The sequence below is a fragment of the Macaca fascicularis genome, chromosome 7 (genome assembly GCF_037993035.2).
Source record: "Macaca fascicularis isolate 582-1 chromosome 7, T2T-MFA8v1.1".
NCBI lineage: Eukaryota > Metazoa > Chordata > Mammalia > Primates > Cercopithecidae > Macaca > Macaca fascicularis.
This window is the reverse complement of record NC_088381.1, coordinates 139,205,031-139,224,672: the sequence shown is the minus strand read 5'-3', so window position 1 is coordinate 139,224,672 and position 19,642 is coordinate 139,205,031. Positions and strand designations below refer to the sequence as shown.

The 19,642-nt window shown below is 43.0% G+C and overlaps 1 protein-coding gene, 1 long non-coding RNA gene and 1 pseudogene across 43 annotated transcripts in view; 2 read left to right on the top strand and 1 right to left on the bottom strand.

Moving 5' to 3' along the window:
- SIPA1L1 (signal induced proliferation associated 1 like 1) overlaps positions 1 to 12,117 on the bottom strand; it is a 409,504-nt gene extending 397,387 nt beyond the window's left edge. For 19 of the 40 annotated variants that reach the window (XM_065548984.1, XM_073997673.1, XM_073997664.1 and 16 more), the window contains exons 1-2: positions 12,090 to 12,117; positions 11,418 to 11,477 (exon numbers count right to left, since the gene is read on the bottom strand). The gene's annotated coding sequence lies outside the window, so the exon portion shown is untranslated. Of the gene's footprint in view, positions 1 to 11,067; positions 11,202 to 11,417; positions 11,764 to 12,040 lie in introns of those variants that run through there. The other 21 variants (XM_065548978.1, XM_073997672.1, XM_073997682.1 and 18 more) reach the window with 3 other exon arrangements.
- Positions 1,472 to 1,921, top strand: LOC102129626 (PDZ domain-containing protein 11 pseudogene; annotated as a pseudogene).
- LOC135972006 (uncharacterized) overlaps positions 10,745 to 19,642 on the top strand; it is a 29,202-nt gene continuing 20,304 nt past the window's right edge. For 2 of the 3 annotated variants that reach the window (XR_012415916.1, XR_010588538.1), the window contains exon 1: positions 10,745 to 10,922. This is a non-coding gene — a long non-coding RNA (uncharacterized lncRNA). The remainder of the gene's footprint in view (positions 10,923 to 19,642) is intronic. The other variant, XR_012415917.1, reaches the window with a different exon arrangement.

The following is a 19,642-nucleotide window of genomic DNA, read 5'->3' as shown; positions in this document are numbered from 1 at the left end:
TCCTGTTTACCAGTAGCAGCCACCAGTCCCTGGCATATAATGGGATTCAATAAACACCTACAGGAAAAGTGAATAAATTACTCCTTACAGACCTACCCATGCAAACAAAAATTCATTTGGTCACCATTCAACATATGTTGCAGATACAAATTCATTTGGTCACTAATAAACAAATCTTTATGATAGGCCTACTACATACAAGCATACTACATTTTTCTTCCACGGAAATTCTACCAAATGTCCCTTCAAATAATATGCTCAACCAAAATTATCGCCATCGTTGTATTAAGAAGATGAGAAAATATGTCTTAAGTAGCCGAAATTAGTTACTATAGCAGCCACTACATTTGCTGTTCTGACTTCAATCTTTTGCCTTCAATTCATCCTATATAACCCAGCCAGATCAGTTTTCTGTTTTGTTTTTGTTTTTGTTTTTGTAACACATCCAAAATATAAAATAGTACTGTGGTTAATTATTCTACCTTCATATGGGGTCCACTGCTATTCAACAGGCAGATACAAGAAATCTGAAACTACTGGATTGGAAAAGGAAAGACAACACAGAATCAAGGAAAAAATTATCACGAGTGACAGTTCTTATAATAATTTCTCTATATCACTGTGATGCAACTGGCACAGAGTGTTGGGTATGAACACCCACTAAGGTACACATCTGACTGTTGTGATAATTCAAGATTCATTGCCTTTTTGAAGCTCTCCCAAGCCACTGGACTCAATATCTGTGAAAGCACTTTGCAAACCGGAAGTGCTAGACACACAGCTTTTACTACGCTCCTTGCCAATTGATAGCCTCATACATTCTGCCATTAAAATCAACTTACCTCATTCTCTAAGTGTGTCTCGACCCTTCAAAAACAGAAAAAATTCTTTGAATTGTTTAATGTCACTTCTTTATTACTCAATATCTAGAACAGCATAACTTAAAAGTGCCATTTACACTTCCCGATTTCAGAATGTATTACCAATCAAAACAGTGTGATAGTGGCATAAAAACAGACAAACAGACCAACAGAATAGAATAGACAGCCCAGAAATAAACCCACGTATATAGGCCAAATGATTTCTGGCAAGGGTGCCAAGACCACTCAATAAGGAAAGGACAGTCTCCTCAACAAATGGTGCTGGAAAAAATAAGACACCCACATGCAAACGAATAAAAGTTGGACCCTTATACTATACATAAAAATGAACTCAAAATGTACTAAAGACCTAAATGTAAGACCTAAATTATAAAACTTCTGAAGAAAACACAAGCTTCATTACTTTGGACTTGGCAGTTATTTCTTGGACATGACCAATAGCAAAATTAGCCGAGAGGCTAAAAAATTTTTGTGCATCAAAGGACACAATCAACAGAGCGAAAAAGCAACCTGGAATGGAAGAAAATACTTGCAAGTAATCTATCTCATAAGGAGTTAATATCTAAAATATGGAGCGAAGCCTGAGGTCACTGGGGACTGCCCACTGGGCCTTGCCCAAGATGGACAGCCAGATTCCTTATGATGACTACCCAGTGGTTTTCCTGCCTGCCTATGAGAATCCTCCAGCATGGATTCCTCCTGAGAGGGTACCCGGCCCAGACTACAACAATGAGTTGACCCAATTTCTGCCCCAAACCATCACACTGAAGAAGCCTCCTGGAGCTCAGTTGGGATTTAACATCTGAGGAGGAAAGGCCTCCCAGCGAGGCATCTTCATCTCCAAGATGATTCCTGACTCTGATGCACATAGAGCAGGACTTCAGGAAGGGGACCAAGTTCTAGCTGTGAATGATGTGGATTTCCAAGATACTGAGCACAGCAAGGCTCTTGAGATCCTGAAGACAGCTCGTGAAATCAGCATGCATGTCCACTTCTTTCCCTACAATTATTATCACCAAAAAGAGAGGACTGTGCATTAGACAGTTACAGCCCACAGCCCTTCATGTGGACTCTCCCACGACATGCTGACTAGACTTTAGGGGAGCCACTTCTACTTTCAGCCCCTCCCTGGAATAGTGGAGTTGGGAGGATGGGGAGACAGTTAACCAACTGCATTATCCAAACTGTATTGCACTTTTAGTTCTCCAGTTTTCTAGGTGAGCTTCATTCTCTGAAAGGAGAAGGATGATGATATCTAGGCATAACCTAGACCGTGAGGAACCTAGTTAGGAAAGACAAGTGACATTTATTGAATTCCATGTACTAGTCCTTTCCACCTGTCACATTTTAATTATAGAAATCAATAGCAAAAAGAATCTTGGGGATTTTCCATCTGACTTGCCTGGCCATCTCATCTCATCTCATCCTTGTACTACCAGAGGTTTCATACACTTTGGAGACTCCAATGAGACCCTGTTTTCACCCCTTCCTCCTCCTAGCCTCTCCCCCAAAAAGTAAAACACAATGCCGAAGAAAAAATATATATATCCAGAATATATAAAGCACTCCTATGACTCAACGACAACAATAAAAAAACCAAATAACCCAATTTAAAAATGGGCAGAGGGCTTGAACAGACATGTATGCAGAGATAATATAAGAATGGCCAACAAGAATATGAAAATGCAATCAACTTCATCATCAGAGAAACATATATCAAAACCATAATGAGATATCACCTTGTATCCATTAAGATGGTTACTATTTAATTTTTTTTTTAATTAGCTCTGGGTGTGGCGGTGTGCAACAGTAGCCCCAGTTACTCGGGAGGCTGAGGCATGAGGATCACTTGAGCCCGGGAGGCAGACATTGCAGTGAGCTGAGATCACACCACTGCACTCCAGCCCTTATAAGTGGCAGAGGGAGACCCTGTCTCGAAAATTTGTTTCATTAATTATTTTAAAAAAAAAAAAAAAACAGAAAATAAATATTGGTAAGGATGTGGAGAAGTTAGAACCCTTATGAACTATTGACGAAATTGTAAAATGGTACAACTATGAAAAACAGTATAGAGGTTCCTCAAAAAATTAAAAATAAAACTATCATATGATCCAGCAATCCTGCTTCTGGGTATATATACAAAATAATGAAAATCAGGGTCTTGAAGAGGTATCTGCACACCCACATTCACAGCAACAATCACAACTGCCAAAAGGTAGAAGTAACCCAAACATCTATCCACAGATAAATGGATAAACAAAATGTGGTATACTCATACAATGGAATACTACTAAACCTTTGGAAAGACAGAAATCCTGTCACATGCTACAACATTGATGAACCTTGAGGATTATATGCTAAGTCAAATAATTCAGTCACAAAAAGACAAATACTACATGATTCCACTTATATGAGGTTACCTCAAGTAGTCAGATTCACAGAAACAGAAAGAATGATGGTTGCCAGAGTCTGTGGGAGGTGGAAATGGGGGCCAATGTTTAACGCTTACAGAGTTTCAGATTTGCAAGATGAAAAAGTCCTGGAAATCTGTTTCACAACAAGGTGAATATACTTAATACTACTGAACACTTAAAAATGGTTGAAATGGTCAACTTTATGTGTTTTTACTACAATTTTTTTAAAAGAAGTGCTAACATACAATTATCAAATTGCATGTACATGTCCCATCTCCACTGCAGGAGTCTCAGCAGCCTGACCCTTTAAACTGCTGGCAGTCATTTGAGGAGTTCTTCCAAGTTGTCTTTTTGAATCAATGGGCCTCTACGAAAGATCCAGAGGCTCTCCTTTTCACCCATCCAAAATGAAGTTTCTATAATCCCCAGTTCGCTGCACTCTGGTTTAAGTCCACTACTTACTTACCTTATTGTCAAGCACAGATCTAAAAATTACATAAAAGTCACTGTGTTTTCAACTAAGTGGGGAAGAAGCATAACAGAATCACTTACTAAGCTTCTTGAAATTACCCATCAACCTCAATATCTAGCATTCTCCCCCAGGAGAAAGGCCTCAAGGTTCACTGTGATTCTCTACCCAAGCACTCACTGCTTCCCCGAAACACACATCCTATCCAAACCACAGAAAACCACTACTTTTAACCACCACCTTGAAAATGGCCTTCAGAACAATCTCATCCAAAGCAATTATTAGGCTGAGGTTCTTGAACTTTTAATAAGCCTTTTCTGTGAATCCTACAGCTCTCTGTAACCTACCATTTATCTACTGAAACATTATTTTGTTATGCAATTTACTATACCTTGCTTCCTGTTACAAAGCATCATCATTAAGATCCTAATTTAAAAAATAAAACAACACTGAGACTCTGAAGAACCACAGGCATTTCTCAAACTGGAAAAGAGACATGGTTTAGGAACCATATTCAGGCTTCCTAACATGTTTCCCAAGAGCACATTCTGAGCTAGGAGTCAAACCTGCCCCCACTACACAAACACACACACAAGCATGCACACATATGCACACAGAGCACTCTCTTCGTATGTCAAATACCAGTACTAAGAAGTTAGGCTCTAGGAAAGCACGCTGGCAGAAGCTTCTGAGGTCTTCAGTGGAGCAACCAAAAGTATGGTTACGGAAAAGTGAGGAGTTAAATCAACTACACATTTAATCCTCATTTCAAGAACTTGTGTTTTTGAAAAGTCTTTAAAAGTCAAGCAGTATAGTTCAGAGCCACAGCCCCACGCTTCTTGCAAGAATATGGAAAAAAAACTGACTCTATTTTTATTCCTAGGTATATACAGGTGAAGTAAACAATAAAAGTCAAACTTGGTGAAAATTTTAGGACATCCTATTGATTAATATTTCCCTATCTTATAAGCACCTCCGAATAAGCAGACTCTCTCTTCCTGAAGGCATGGGATACCACAGTCCAGTTAGCAGCTGCTTCTCTGAGAGCATCAAGAACTGAAAAGAAACATTTTTAACAACAGAGGTTCAGGCCGGGCGCTCATGCCTGTAATCCCAGAACATTGGGAGGCAGCGGTGGGCGGATCACCTGAAGTCAGGAGTTCAAGACCAGCCTAGCCACTATGGTGGCCCATCTCCACTAAAAATACAAAAAATTAGCTGTGCATGGTGGCGTGTGCCTGTAGTTCCAGCTACTCAGGAGGCTGTGGCAGAAGAATCGCTTGAACCCAGGAGGTAGAGGTTGCAGTGAGCCAAGATCGCACCACTGCACTCCAGCCTGCATGACAAGAGCAAAAATTCCGTCTCAAAAAAAAAAAATAAAACAAAGGTTCAGGCCGGGCGCGGTGGCTCAAGCCTGTAATCCCAGCACTTTGGGAGGCCGAGACGGGCGGATCACGAGGTCAGGAGATCGAGACCATCCTGGTTGACACGGTGAAACCCCATCTCTACTAAAAAATACAAAAAACTAGCCGGGCGAGGTGGCGGGCGCCTGTAGTCCCAGCTACCCGGGAGGCTGAGGCAGGAGAATGGCGTGAACCCGGAGGCGGAGCTTGCAGTGAGCTGAGATCCGGCCACTGCACTCCAGCCTGGGTGACAGAGCGAGACTCCGTCTCAAAAAAAAAAAAAAAAAAAAAAAAAAAACACAAAGGTTCAATCAATTCTGGGAGGTAGAGACCATTAAAGGAAAGGCAATGAGTTCAAAAATTACCAAATTAGGCCGGGCGCAATGACTCACATCTTTAATACCAGCACTTTGGGAGGCCAAGGCGGGAGGATCCCTGGAAGTCAGGAGTTCTAGACCAGCCTGGCCAACATGGTGAAACCCTGTCTCTATCAAAAAGACAAAAATTAGCTGGGTGTGGTGGCATATGCCTGTAATACCAGCTACTTGGGAGGCTGAGGCAGGAGAATCACTTGAACCCAGGAGGCAGAGGTTGCAGTGAGCAGAGATCGCACCACTGCACTCCAGCCTGGGTGACAGGCTCCATCTCAAAAAAAAAAAAGCAAATTAGATTTCCTATCTAGATAAATAATTTACAATATGAAGAAAATGAATTACAGAACGATAACATTGAGGCCAAAGTAAAAGACACTGACCATAGTCAAGTCTTGATTATAGGAACAAGGTCGTTAGGCACACAGCCCTTTGCTTTTCTTTCTCAATAGCTTTCTTTTGAGCAGTTCAGAACTCATTACAAAAAGAAGCAAGTCGGCTGGGCACAGTGGCTCCCGCCTGTAATCCCAGCACTTTGGGAGGCTGAGGCAGGCAGATCACCTGAGGTCAGGAGTTTGAGACTAGCCTGGCCAACATGGCGAAACCCTGTCTCTACTAAAAATATAAAAATTAAGCGGGTGTGGTGGCGTGTGCCTGTAATTCCAGCTACTCGGGAGGCTGAGGCAGGAGAATCACTTGAACCCAGGAGGCAGAGGTGGTAGTGAGTCGAGGTAGCGCCACTGCACTCCAGCCTAAGTGACAGAGCAAGACTCCATCTCAAAAAAAAAAAAAAAAAAAGGGAAGCAAGTCGCTGAACCACAAAACCATCAATGACTATACCTGTTCATAGCTTTGGTAAAAGGTTTTATGGAAAAAGTAGAAAGGGAAGAGAAATAACCACAATTAACTTTCATATCTGTGAAATTCATTTAACCTAGACCTGCTCTGTGGGAGGAAAGAGGGAAAAAGGAATCCAATGGCAGCAGCACTGGCTGTCAGTTCTGCTCAAGTTGCCTTTGAGTGACCCCCAAGTTTTTGTGAACCAGCAATTCTCCCTCCCCAAGCTGGCATTCCCAACAAGCACACATTCTCCTGCCTCTCTTGAATTGGAAAAAGGGAAATCTAACATTATGTAATTGCCTGCTTCCTGCAATTTAAACTTAGGCATACTACAATCCTAATTAGAGGGAGAACTTAGTGCAACATGACAAGCAACAAATTGGAAATCTACAGGTTGAAGTTTCTCATCCCAGACTTCCAGAGGCGAAGAGAAATGGCTTCACCTGACTTTGTGGCACACCCACCAACACACTACTACTTACTACGGGCCAGCTAAAGAAGCCCCTGACATCCCTCCATGTCATTTTGGTGTCATCTCTCTATGCCTTTAAGAAAACACGCTGTTCTGTTTGCAGATGGGGTTATCTTACTCTCTGCAGGCCAGAATAAAAGGAGAAAATGGTTGTTGACTGGGGAACATTACCTACCGTTAAAAGATCTGCCCTGATGGTTTTTTGTACCCTCATGATTACAAACCAAATCAACCAAATCACTGTGTTGTTCTGTCCCTTATGCAAATCATCCATGTTTAAAAGACCCAGAAGCCACAAATCTTGCCCATGCTTCTAAGACTCACTTCAGAGCTCATCAACAAATCACTGAAAAAAATGAATGAGCTAGCATCTAAGAATAAATAAAGCATCTAAGAACTTAAATAAGACCTTTGAAAGCAAGGTGTCATCAAAGTGTGTGGGTTTTGTTTTTGTTTTTGATTAGCTGGGCACAGAAAAAAACTAACAGCAAAATTCAATGAGGCCAATTTTTTACACCAAAGAAGCAGAAGTGCAGCAGGTAGAAGGTCGGATTGTCAATCTCCAGGGATAGTGGAACACCCTTATTTTACTGCATCTGTCTGTAGAATAAGACCCAAACTTCTGTGTGAGCACTGGCAGAATACCACAATGCTTATTCCTCCCGGGAGAAGGAACTCCCCTTACCTCAAGAGCGTTCACCAAACCAGCAGGGAAGTTTCTTCTCTGCTGGCTCAGATTACTCTACTGGAAGGTAGGGTGGCACAACATAAATCAGCCCCATTTTCAACAGGAAGCTCTACATGTTCCTGTTTTATGTCCCGTTTTATCTCTCCACCTGACTAACACCTCCAGCCCCAATCTCTGGTTACCCTTACGTGTCGCTGAGAAAAAAGGTCTAAAATTCAGTTGGCCATGGTCCAGAAACAAAAATGGTACACCTAATTTCTTCTGCAAATGGAAATGAGTTTTAAAAAAGAAGAAAAAGACAAACCAAAATAAACTGAGTTTAGCTTTTCTAAAGAGCTAAAGAGTACATTATGCTCTGAGCTAATAAAGATTTCTTTAAAAATGAAACAAAATAAGAAAGCCTACAGGCTCTACTATGCAGAAACTTTAACTCATATTTTCTTTTTCCATAATTTTGTCATTTGAGTAACTATGAAGCTTGGTTACCAAACACTACATCAATGTTGTTTTCATAGCTTTACAACCTTACCATAGATTGTTCGTTTCCTTAAGTTCTGCATCTCCTCATTTTGGATATTTAATAAATACTGAACTCTTAAGTGGGGGGAGAAAGCAGTAAAATTTTAACATAACAGGCTCTAAGGTAGGGGGAAAAAAAACAGAAAATAAACAAATATAATTAAATATGGACATCTGTCTTCCAATCACTGCCCAGTTATTAACCAGTTCTACAATCTTCAACAAATCACTTCCACTTTCTGGGCTTCAGTTTCCTCATATGTAAAATGGGAAACATGAGCCAAATGAGTCAAAATCCCTCCTAGTTCCAACAATCCATGAATCTGTCCAACAAAAAGTAAGAAAACCCTATCACAAATAAGACTTTATAGTTTACAAAGTACTTTCATACATATATTCTCATTAATTTTTGTAGCTCATCTGTGAAGCAAGTTTTGAGCCCATCTCTGCAGGAAACAACAGTAAAGTTCAGAAAGAAGTTCAATTATTTTTCAGTATCTCACAACGAAAATGGCAGGGCAGGTATCTGAAACCCACACCTTCTGAGGACAAATAGTAGGCTACATTATTTCAAAATGTTTAAATATATTACAATTCAAAAATAATTGCCTATTATGTATAACCTTTATGGGGACATCAGGATACCATAACTCCATGCCAGGAAATATTACTACAAATGGTCCCACTGGACTACAAGTTCCATGCGGCCAGGTACACTCTTTTGCTCATCACTGGAATCACAGAAACCAAAAATGCACCTGCCAGATAGCAGCAATCAATAAATATTGCTTGACTCACCACTCAAAAGCTTAGGAATATAGGGATGCAATGGGGAAAAAAGGAATTTCTGAATTTATTTTCAGATTTGAACTTCCATGATTTGATCCAAAGGGGAAAAAAAAGTGTGCTCTATCAGAGCTCTAGTTCTTTATTATGGGAATGAGTCTATTTGTCTTCCATAGAGAAAATCTAATATGGTCAGTGAACCAAAAGGCTTAAATCTGAGATGTCACAAAAAAACCTTCAGGATATTCATACTTTATTTGTGCACTGATACGGACCAATAACAATGATAATACAATGGTAAGGACTGATAAGAGGCACATAGTCATATTTTTAATTATAACAAACTTTCCACCAAATTTCACTCTCATACCATTTCAGCTCTCCTCATGCTCCCATTTCACAGCTCAAAGAGATTTTTGAAAAAAAGAAAAACAGTCATTTATCTAAAAATTCAGACTGCAACTTAACATAGAACATATACACATCACAACTCAACCAAGATTCCCCCAAAGTCTACAAAACTGCTAATCCCAAGCAATCCTCAATCTATGACTTCAATAAACTTACTAGAAGGTGTTTTTAAAAGTTCCTAAACAATCAAGGTGGGGGCACTATACCAAAATTACACACATACTTCAAAGCAAAAGCAAAGCAAATGCAGAAGCCTGAAAATACTAGTGAAAGGGCAGAGACAAATGAAGAGTTAAATGAATCTCAATACAAAGTATCAGAGAGCTGCTTTGCAATTATTACCTGGAGTTCAAGTCAACCTTGCCATAGAATCCTCCAATGAAATCACAACTATCACTGACTGATACTTCAGATTTTAAAAGTTCACTGTACCAGAATTGCAATTTCAAACTCGAGGAGCAGAAGCAGGAACTGCAGAGAAGCTAACAACAGCAACACCTACTGACTGTCTCAAGCCACTCACCAAACTTGTTCTCTCAGTCAACTAGAAAAATCAAATGACAGTCAACTTCAAGAGTCCTTTACTTAAGCATTAATGAGATAAGAAAATTAGTTGTCAGAGACATAAAGTCATTCATCACCCAAATCTCTTATTTTGCCTCTAACCATTTATGTGGAAACAATCACTCATCATTGTAAATGCACTGTTAATTGTTAATGCTTTAGCATAATTGATTCCATGGGAAAATGTTTTAATATTAATATCATAGTTAATAACTGGGATGTCATCTAATAGTTGGACACATCAGTGGCCGTAATAAACTAGCTGAGACCTACTGCTATTACCACTGTTCCATATTATCCTTTTTTTAATCCTGGTAAAGGTAGCTTAATTGCAGCTTTCAAGAAACGAAGAGAAAAATGAAAGTCGTTAAATCAGGATTATACAGAAAATTAATACTATTACTAAACTGGCCGCAGAACTCAGTATGATCTAACCTTGTACATTTCCAAAAGATTCGGTCAGAGAATCTTTGCCTTGGTCGGATACTCCATAGGAGAAAACAGGAGAAAGTTGACACTTAACTCCCACAGAGTACCAGCATAAAAACAATGGCTTTAAGAGTCTGACTCAGAGTTTCAACATGAAAGGTTTGCTTTATAGAGGAAACGCCAATCCCAGTCCATCCAGATAGACCTGGAACCTGATAAAAGTCGACACCTTTACTCTGAAATTTGCATCGCATCGCTGGCTCCAGTTTAGAAACATGATCGTTTCACAGGTAGTATGCATTTCAGTGAATGCTGCCTCTAAACTACCCGTCAGCGAAAATAAAATCTGTAAGGTAAACGTAGTCTAGGAGCCATCAATCCCCAAATGCTTCCCTTAGAAAACGAATGCCAACAATTCAGCTAAACATCTTCATTGAAAGTGAGCCATTTCCCATGTCTCTCTGTTTTCCAAACCGCGATGCAATTTCAACCTGCCCAACACGATTACTGGTCCACCTAGAAATGCCGTGGAGCGATTTTTTAAGAGCCTCGGAAATTTCCTTTAAGGTCAGGAGAGAAGCTGGTAACAGATGGGGCGAAGGAGGAAAAGTTCTTTTTGCAGCACCCTCGCGCCTCCCCAGCCCTTTCGCGGTTTACTCGCTCCCTGGAAATCAGGTTACAGCATCCCAAAATTTCATGTCCCCAAGACCCCCAAAGGGGAAATTAACCACCCTCAGGCACCGAGCTGTTTGTCTCCATTTCCCACAACTCAGCCAACTCGGCCTGCCTACTACTCCAGCTCAGGCTGCAAAGCGCTCACCCAGGTGACTGGAAAGGAAGGGTCGCCAGGTGGCGACCAGCTCAGCGGGGTGGACGCAACCGCCCGGACGGGGACGCGGGTCTCCTGGCCTCCCGCAGAGGCGCCTACCCAGTAGTTGTGCAGATTCGGGTTCTGGGGTGTGTGCGCGCGCGCCTGGCGCGGTAGAGCCGGATTCGCCCCCGCCAGGTTGCGCTATCAGCAAGCCACCAAATCGAAAATCAAACTTTAACCGGCCTCCTGGGGTCCTGCTCCGGGCCCTGGACCCCAACCCCGGCCAGAAACAGGGCAGGGGGCTGTCAGCGGTCCTGCACCCCCACTACCCCCAGGACCCGGGAGCGGGGACCACTTACCGCTCGGCCCGGCCTCCCGGTGCCGCCGCGCGTCCCGGGCGCGTCCGCCGCGCGCTCTCCCTGGGGAGAAAGAGAAACCGTGTAGACGGCCGGCGCGCGCTCACTCGCCGCCTCCTCTGCGGAGAGCGGCGAGGCCGGGCCGGGGCGGGCGCCGAGCGCGGAGCGGAGGGGGGCCCGAGGGAGGCGGGGGCAGAATCAGCCCAATTCCCGAGCCTGGCTCCGAGGGGGACCCGGAATGCAGGCTGGCGGGCGGCCGGCGGGGGCCGAGCTCCCGAGGAGAAGGCGGAGGTGGCCCCGTCCTCGGGCATCAACTATTGTCTAGGCGCCCGGGCCCCGGCTCGCGCCGTCCCCGAGGCTCAGCGCCCCCCATCCCGCCCGCCCGCAGGAGAAAAAACTGAGGGGGCGCCCAATACGGGAAGCAAGTGCGGGGGTCCGGGCTCCGAGGGTCCGAGATGGGCGCGAGGTAGGGGGGGATGGGGGGTGCGTACCGCGTGGGGGAGGGGACAGGTAAGTGCCTACGGGGGCGAGAAGGCCCCGAGGACCGGTGGGGGAGGAAATGGGGAGGGAGCTACAGAGGCGGGAGGGGATGGAGTGGCGGCGGGGGCGGCCTCTGGGGCCCAGACCTGGCCCTCCCCGGGGACCCTCCAGCCGGGGACTCGGCGCTGCACTGACTTTTCGCTCACTCGCTCACGCACGCACTGAACTAGCTCACAAAGTTGCCGGCAGTGGCGGCGCCTCACTCGCCCTTCCCCTCTCCGCCCCGCCTCCCGCCCCATTCCTTCCCCTCCTTCACTCCTCCCTCTCCCCCAAGTCTCGGGTGAGATCACCACGGAGCGGCTCGGCACTGCGCGCAAGTCTCGCGAGAGAAGCGGCGGCTGGGCCTTGCGGGCGGAGGAAGTGGAAGAAGTCGCGGGAGGGTAGGGGACCGCGGAACTTCTGGTTGCTATGACGACGGCAAAGCCCTGGATTCCTGTCTCCTGCGGAGAGCAGAGGCTGCAAACGTGGGTGCAGTTTTCAACCTGCCTCGCGCACTGGCGGTGGGGAAAGCTAGGGATGGTTGCGGCAGGATAATTTTTAAACCGATTCAAGAGGGCATCTCTAGAAGACCACCGTCAAGATACCTGGCCAAATTTGGCAAATGAGGTTAATGTATTAAGAGGTTCTGGGACAGGTTTCTGCCTAAGAGCCAGCACATATCTGCAGCCCAAATTTTACCATATATTCAGTTTTTCAGCCTTTTCTTTCAATCTCATTCCTCCACCCCCACATCCCCCATGCTCCCTCCCTCCTTCTCTTCTCAACTCGCACACACACCCAGACTAGGCTCCTTCACGAACTGGCTCATTCATCTCTGTATTCTCAGTGACTCCGCAGGCTTGGTCCATACTAGGTATTGGCTACTTTTTTAAAAAGTTGAACGCAACAGTCCATACCTGTCCTCAGTACTTGCCTTTGGCCCTACCCTAAAAAGTACAGTCAAGTTTGGACTCTTATTATAAACTACCCTCCCATTTCTGTTAACACCTTGTCTTTTTCAATGGTAATAATCTCTGCTTTCTCCACATCTTCCTCATAAAAACCCTATTCACCATTTTTTTTTTAAATCATTAGGCATCCTCAGGCGCCTTTATAACTACTCCAAAATGCTATTAAGGATGAAGATGAACTCTTTTCAGGCCTGTGTCTTCTTTTAACTGTAGAAACTTTTCTGAAGTGAGGGTTATTATATACTCACTGCTTAAGTCAAATGGATATTGTGAATAGAAGTTAAACTTTAGATTTCAAAATGAATGAGTAAAAATAGATTCCATGGTATGTGGATTATATCTCAACTTTTAAAATTCCTATCCATGAACATGGGAAAACCATTATGTAACTCAGTCCCACAGAACTAGAAACCTAAAGCATGAACCTAAGCATATGAGGACTAGGCAATCAAAACTTTTCAGTCACTTGCAAGTTTAAATCCTGTCAATGAAAGTTTATGTATTAGAAACCTAGGTGATACTAGACAAAGTCAGGAAACTAGGGTTTAAGTTTTTCTGTGCCACTAATAATTGAGTCTCCTTGAGAAGTTATTTAATCTCTCTGATTGTTCCTCTGTGGGGGGTACCCCACATGTTAGGTTATTACAGCTTTAAAATTCCATAGCTGGCCGGCATGGTGGCTCACATGCGTAATCCCAGCACTTTGGGAGGCCCAAGTGGGAAGACTGCTTGAAGCCAGGAGTTTGAGACTATCCTGGGCAACACAGAGAGACCCTGTCTCTACAAAAATAAAAAATATTAGCTAGGTATGTTGACATGCACCTGTAGTCCCAGCTATTCAGGAGACTGAGGCTTCAGAATCACTTGAGCCCGGGAATTAAAGGCTGCAGTGACCTCTGATCACACTACTGCACTCCAGCCTGGGCAACACAGTGAGATCCTGTCTCTAAATATATATATACATATGTGTGTGTTTGTGTGTATATATATATTTCATATAAGAGCTCTTAGACCTATAAAATTTTCCAATGAATAACAAATCTTCCTTTTACAGCAAATGACAAAACAGTTTGATTTTATAGGTCAGTTTCACAAAGAGTAGCTACATGTTGACAATTTTCTTTAAATGTTGACAATTTTATTTCAAAATTTCCCTGTCTCAACTACAAAGGCAACAAAAATATTGACCACGTTACAGTAATTTCAAAGGTAATCTACAGTTCATGATTTGCTTTTACACTAATTCAAAGCAGATTCCTTGTTATTTAATAAATATTCTAATTAAAACCAAAGACCCAAACTAAATACATCCATACTCCCAAAATAACTATAAGGAAAGAAGGAGGGAGGGAGGAAGGAAAAGAAGGAAGGAAGGAAGGAAGGAAGGAAGGAAGGAAGGAAGGAAGGAAGGAAGGAAGGCAAGATCTGTGGAAGGAAGGAAGGAAGGAAGGAAAGAAGGGAGAGAGGGAGGGTAGGCCTCAGATTCATTTACTGGTATGTTTAATATATTTTCACAAAGAAACACAATGGAACATCACCATCAGTCCTGTGAATCTGTTTTAAGAAACCATTTTTCATAACATTGCAAAATATTATAAATCAGTTGTTGCTCATTTGTTCTGGCTTAGCTTTTAACATAATTTTGCCCTTAAAGGATGGCTGCCAATCTACATCCACCAACACAGTACAATTTCAGGGCCATCTGTTTTATGACTCCCAGATAGCCATTTGAAATAATTGACCCAAATGCTAGCCAACTCTATTAACATTCTTCAGTGCTTCTTATAAGGCTCAAGAGATGGGTGTTGGCCTCAAATTACAAAAATAACTTCCCTAATCTTCAGACATAGTAAAATAGTAGAAATTGTCCCAGGGATCTAAAACTGCTTTTTCAAGGCCCTGGGCTACTATTTATCCCTCACTGATGGCAGAACTTTCATCCTTGTTTCTAAAGGAGATAAAAAGTGAAAGCTACCAAAGCCTAGTTTTCAACTGCACATCCTCTAGGTCAGTCACTCCTGCTGTATCCTCCTGACCTTCCTAGGGTTTCAAAATAGCAGATGTCAGGCAGCAGAAGGGGGAAAGGAGGAATGGAGAGTTTGCCAAGAGCACAGACTAGATCTCAGTCCACTTCCTGTCCACTCTCTTTCTTGGCTTCTCTACCCATCTCTGCTCAATCCCTTCCCTTTGCCCTCCAACACAAAGGATATGTAACCTTTCTAGTGATAAGAACATCTAGTCATTTACTATGTTACTCCCTTCCTATTTGCTTCTTAGTTTGTTAAAACCCAGGTGAATCCATTTCTCTCTGGTTATTCTACCCCACAAAACACCCTAATGTATAGAATATACCAAATATAGAATGAATTTTGACACAGAGGCCTACCATACAAAGAAGTTGTATGTATTTTTTAATGTTATAAACACTGACTCACATTTGCATGTTTTACATTTGAAATCTGATTTAACTGGCCTTTTAGTTCAGAACTCCAGTAGCTGTATATCTACAGGGCATTATTCTAAGTGATATTTAGAAAGATTATTCTGAATCATTACAAAGATCCGAAGTGCCCTCAAAATTATTCAGGATTAAGTGATATCCCATGTTGTTTCAATTTTAGGGTTTTATTGTTTTAACCTTATTGGTGTGACTCTGTTTACGTGAATACTGGATTCCTTAGAAAATGCCTCTTCTCTCATTTACATAGTAGTATTCATTACTAGTTTAAAACACCAAGTACTTTATAACCAATTAACATTCTGTTAATCAATTAACAGCAAAACTGCTATACTTCCCTGTACTGTTCCCTCCTCTTTAAAGGACTATTTCACACCTTCTCCTCCTTAAACCTCTCCTAGTACTTCCAGCTAATGGCCTTGCTCCCTCTTTTGTTGGTAAAATAGAAATAATCAGAAGAGAACTGAATACACATACCCTCTCTACCACTCTGTCTACCAGCCTACCCGCATCTGTCTGCATATACTCCTCTGTCCTTCCTGTCACTTATGAACTCTCGGTGCTCTTAGCCGAGATTAGCCTCTAGATCTGTGCATTAGTGCCATCGCCTCTAACTCAGGGACATTGATTCAGCAACTGTCACCACTCTCTCTTGAATCAGCAAATTTTCCTTCTCTACTGCTTCACTTCTAAGGGTTTACAAGCATACTGGAATATCTGCCGTGGTAAAAAGTAAAATGCTTCCTAGATTTTTATGTCTCCCCCTGCTTCATTTTATAACTGGAATCTTCAAAAGGCTCTTCCATGCTTGATGTCTTCAATTCCTATCCTTCCCTTCCCTTGAATCCACTCCAAGCAGGCTTTCACCCCCACTACTCCACAGCAACAGGTCTTCTCAGGGGCATCAGTGACTTCCTCATTGCTAAATCTGGTGCTCAACTTCCAAGCTCACCTGGCTGGAGCCCTCAGCAGCAGAGAAGAAGGCAACCATGTTGGTTCTTGAAATGTTTTCTTCCCTTGTCTTCTGAGCCAAGAGTCGATCCTAGTTCTTATTCTACCTTTCTGGTCTTGAACTTCTCAACATAGGAGACTGCAGGACTCAGACTTCGGACATCTCTTTGTGGTCTCTTTTCACTCTGTGGTAAGCTCACCAGTCTGATAGTTTTAAATAACATCTGTACATTAAATACTTCCAAATTTACACCTCCAGGCTAGTCATCTCCCCTGTCTCCAAATTTGTACATCCATCTGCTACTCAACATCTGCAACTGATTATGTACTAGGTATTTCAAACTTCACATATTTAAAATTGATTAGCTCCAAGTATTCCCCGCAAAGCCAGTGCCCTTCTGAACTCCAGATATCCCTCTCAAAACCAGTTCCCTTTGGGAGGCCGAGGCGGTTCGATCACAAGGTCAAGAGATCAAGACCATCCTGGCCAACATGGTGAAACCCCATCTCTACTAAAAATACAAAAATTAGCTGGGTGTGGTGGCGCCACATGTAGTCCCAGCTACTCAGGAGGCTGAGGCAGGAAAATCATTGGAACCTGGGAGGCGGAGGTTGCAGTGAGCCGAGATCAAGCCACTGTTCTCCAGCCTGGCAACAGAGTGAGACTCTGTCAAAAAAAAAAAAAACAAAAAACAAAAAAAAACCACTTCCCTCCAGCAGTCTTCCCCATCTCCGTTAAGGGTATCTTCCCAGAGGTTCAGAGGTTTTGTTCAGAGCAAAAGTCTTGGAATCGTCTTTGACTCCTCTATTTCTCTCACATCCAAACCATCAACAAATTCTGATGGTCCTTTCTTCAAAATATGTGTAGAATCCAATCACTTCCACCCACTGCAGCTCCACCTCTCTGATTCAAGCCATTTCTCACCTGGATTATCACAATTGTCTCCCTACTGGTCTCCCTAGTTGGTTTCCCTACTCCTGCATTTCCCCTCAAATCATTTGTTCTATACACAGGATCCAGAGTATGGAGCATGAGTAAGTCTGATCTTGTCACTTCTCTGCTCACAAAGCTTCCAGGACCTCTCACCTCACTCGGAGAAAAAGCCCCGGTTCACATTCTGGCCCAGAGAGCTGTATACTCTTCTGACTCCCAATCCCTCTCTCTCCCCTCCCTCTTTCTACCCCAGCTACACTGGCATTCCTGCTATTCTTTGACTACATCTGGTGCTCTACTGCCTCCAGGACTTGTATGTGCTCTTTCATCTGCCTGGAGAGCTCTTTCCCCAAATATCTGCATGATGCACTTTCTGGGTCTGTTTAGATGTCTGTACAGAGGTAACTGTGTTGGTAATCTGCCTGCTTGCTCTTGGGAGCTCTCTCTTGTCCTGCTCTACCTTGCAGTAGGGCTGACCCCCATGGGCCGTGTTTTCAAGGATGCCTTGTCAGGGGCTTCCAGCTGGTTTCAACCATCAGGATGCATAACAGGAATTTGGACAGATGGAAGAGACAAGTGAAAGCCATTCTCCTCCTCTCTGTTTGTGCTTCAGGCAGAGTTTTAGCAGCAAGTGCATTTCCTCCATGGCCCCAGGTTCCACTGGGTGAGAACCATCCCCAGGCTCTGATATAAATTCAGCTGGAGGGTGATATTAGGTTCCTGGTGTTAAGAATCCTGGCTGGGTGCGGTGGCCCATGCCTGTAATCCCAGCACTTTGGGAGGCCGAGGCGGGCAGATCACCTGAGGTCGGGAGTCAGAGACCAGCCACACCAACATGGAGGAACCCCGTCTCTACTAAAAATACAAAATTAGCCAGGCGTGGTGGCACATGCCTGTAATCCCAGCTACTTGGGAGGCTGAGGCAGGAGAATCACTTGAACCCGGGAGGCGGAGGTTGCAGTGAGCCGAGATCAAGCCATTGCACTCCAGCCTGGGCAACAAGAGCAAAACTCCATGTCAAAAAAAAAAAAAATCTCTGGATTCCCTCATCACCCTGGTTAATTTATCAGCTCTTCCATCCACCATGTAGTTCCCCTGTATAAAAATTCTCTCATTTTGGCCAGGCACGATGGCTTATGCTAGTAATTCCAGCACTTCGGGAGACTGAGGAGGGCGGATCACTTGAAGCCAGGAGTTTGAGACCAGCCTTTGCAACATGGCCAAACTCCGTCTCTACTAAAAATACAAAAATATTAGCTGGAGGCTGAAGTGGGAGGATCGTTTGAGCCCAGGAGGTCGAGGCTGCAGTGAGCCAAGACTGCACCACTGCACTCCAACCTGGGTGACAGAGAGAGACCCTGTCTCAAAAAAATAATAAAATAAAATAAAAAATAAAAATTCCCTCTGTTTGAATGACCAAGAACAGCTTCCATTCTCCTAACTAGACCTTGATTGTTATAGTTACCCTTTACAAAATAGCAATCACCCCAATCTCATACTCCCCACACAGCTCTATTGCTCTCTGAAGTCTATCACTCCCTCACGTATTATCTAATCATTTGTTGGTTTATTGTCTGTCTTTCATCTAGAAGGTAAGATCCCTGAGGGCAGGAACTCTATGTCTGCTTTATTCACTGCTGTATTCCCAGCACCTAGAACAGTGCCTGGCACATAGTAGGCACTCAACACATGTTTTTCATATAAGCAAATAGTGCTCATTCAGACAAAATAAAACTGCTAGCAGAGTGTGGTTAAGAGAATACCCCTACCCTCCAAGATGTCCACATCCTAATCCTCAAAACCTGTGAATATGTTACCTTATGTGGCAAGAGTTTTTATAAAGATATGATTTAAGTTAAGGATCTTGAGATAGGGGGATTATCCTAGATTATCTAAGTGGGCTCAGTATAACCACAAGGTTTTCATAAGAGGGAAATAGAAGAGTCAGAGTTAGACATGGACATGTAACCACAGAAACAGAGTCAGAAAGAGATCTGAAGATCCTACATTACTAGCTTTGACGATGGAGGAAGAGACCATAAGCCAAGGCATGTAGAAAACCTCTAGAAGCTAGAAAGACAAGAGAAACAGATTCTCCCCTATAGATTTCATAAGGAATGCAGCCCTGCCAATGTCTTGATTTTATCCAAGTGAAATTCATTTCAGACTTCTGACCTCCAGAAATGTAAGACAATAAAATGGTGGTGTTCTAAGCTACAAATTTGTGATAATTTGTTACAGCAGTAATAGGAAACTAATAGTGTTTAATCAGGTATGTAAGCTCTTTGTAGTCATAATGTGTGTCTTGTTTGCTCTGAAATACCTACAATTTAATACAGTTCCTGACAAAAATAGGCACTCCATAAATGTACAATGAAAGAATGAAGTTTAACAG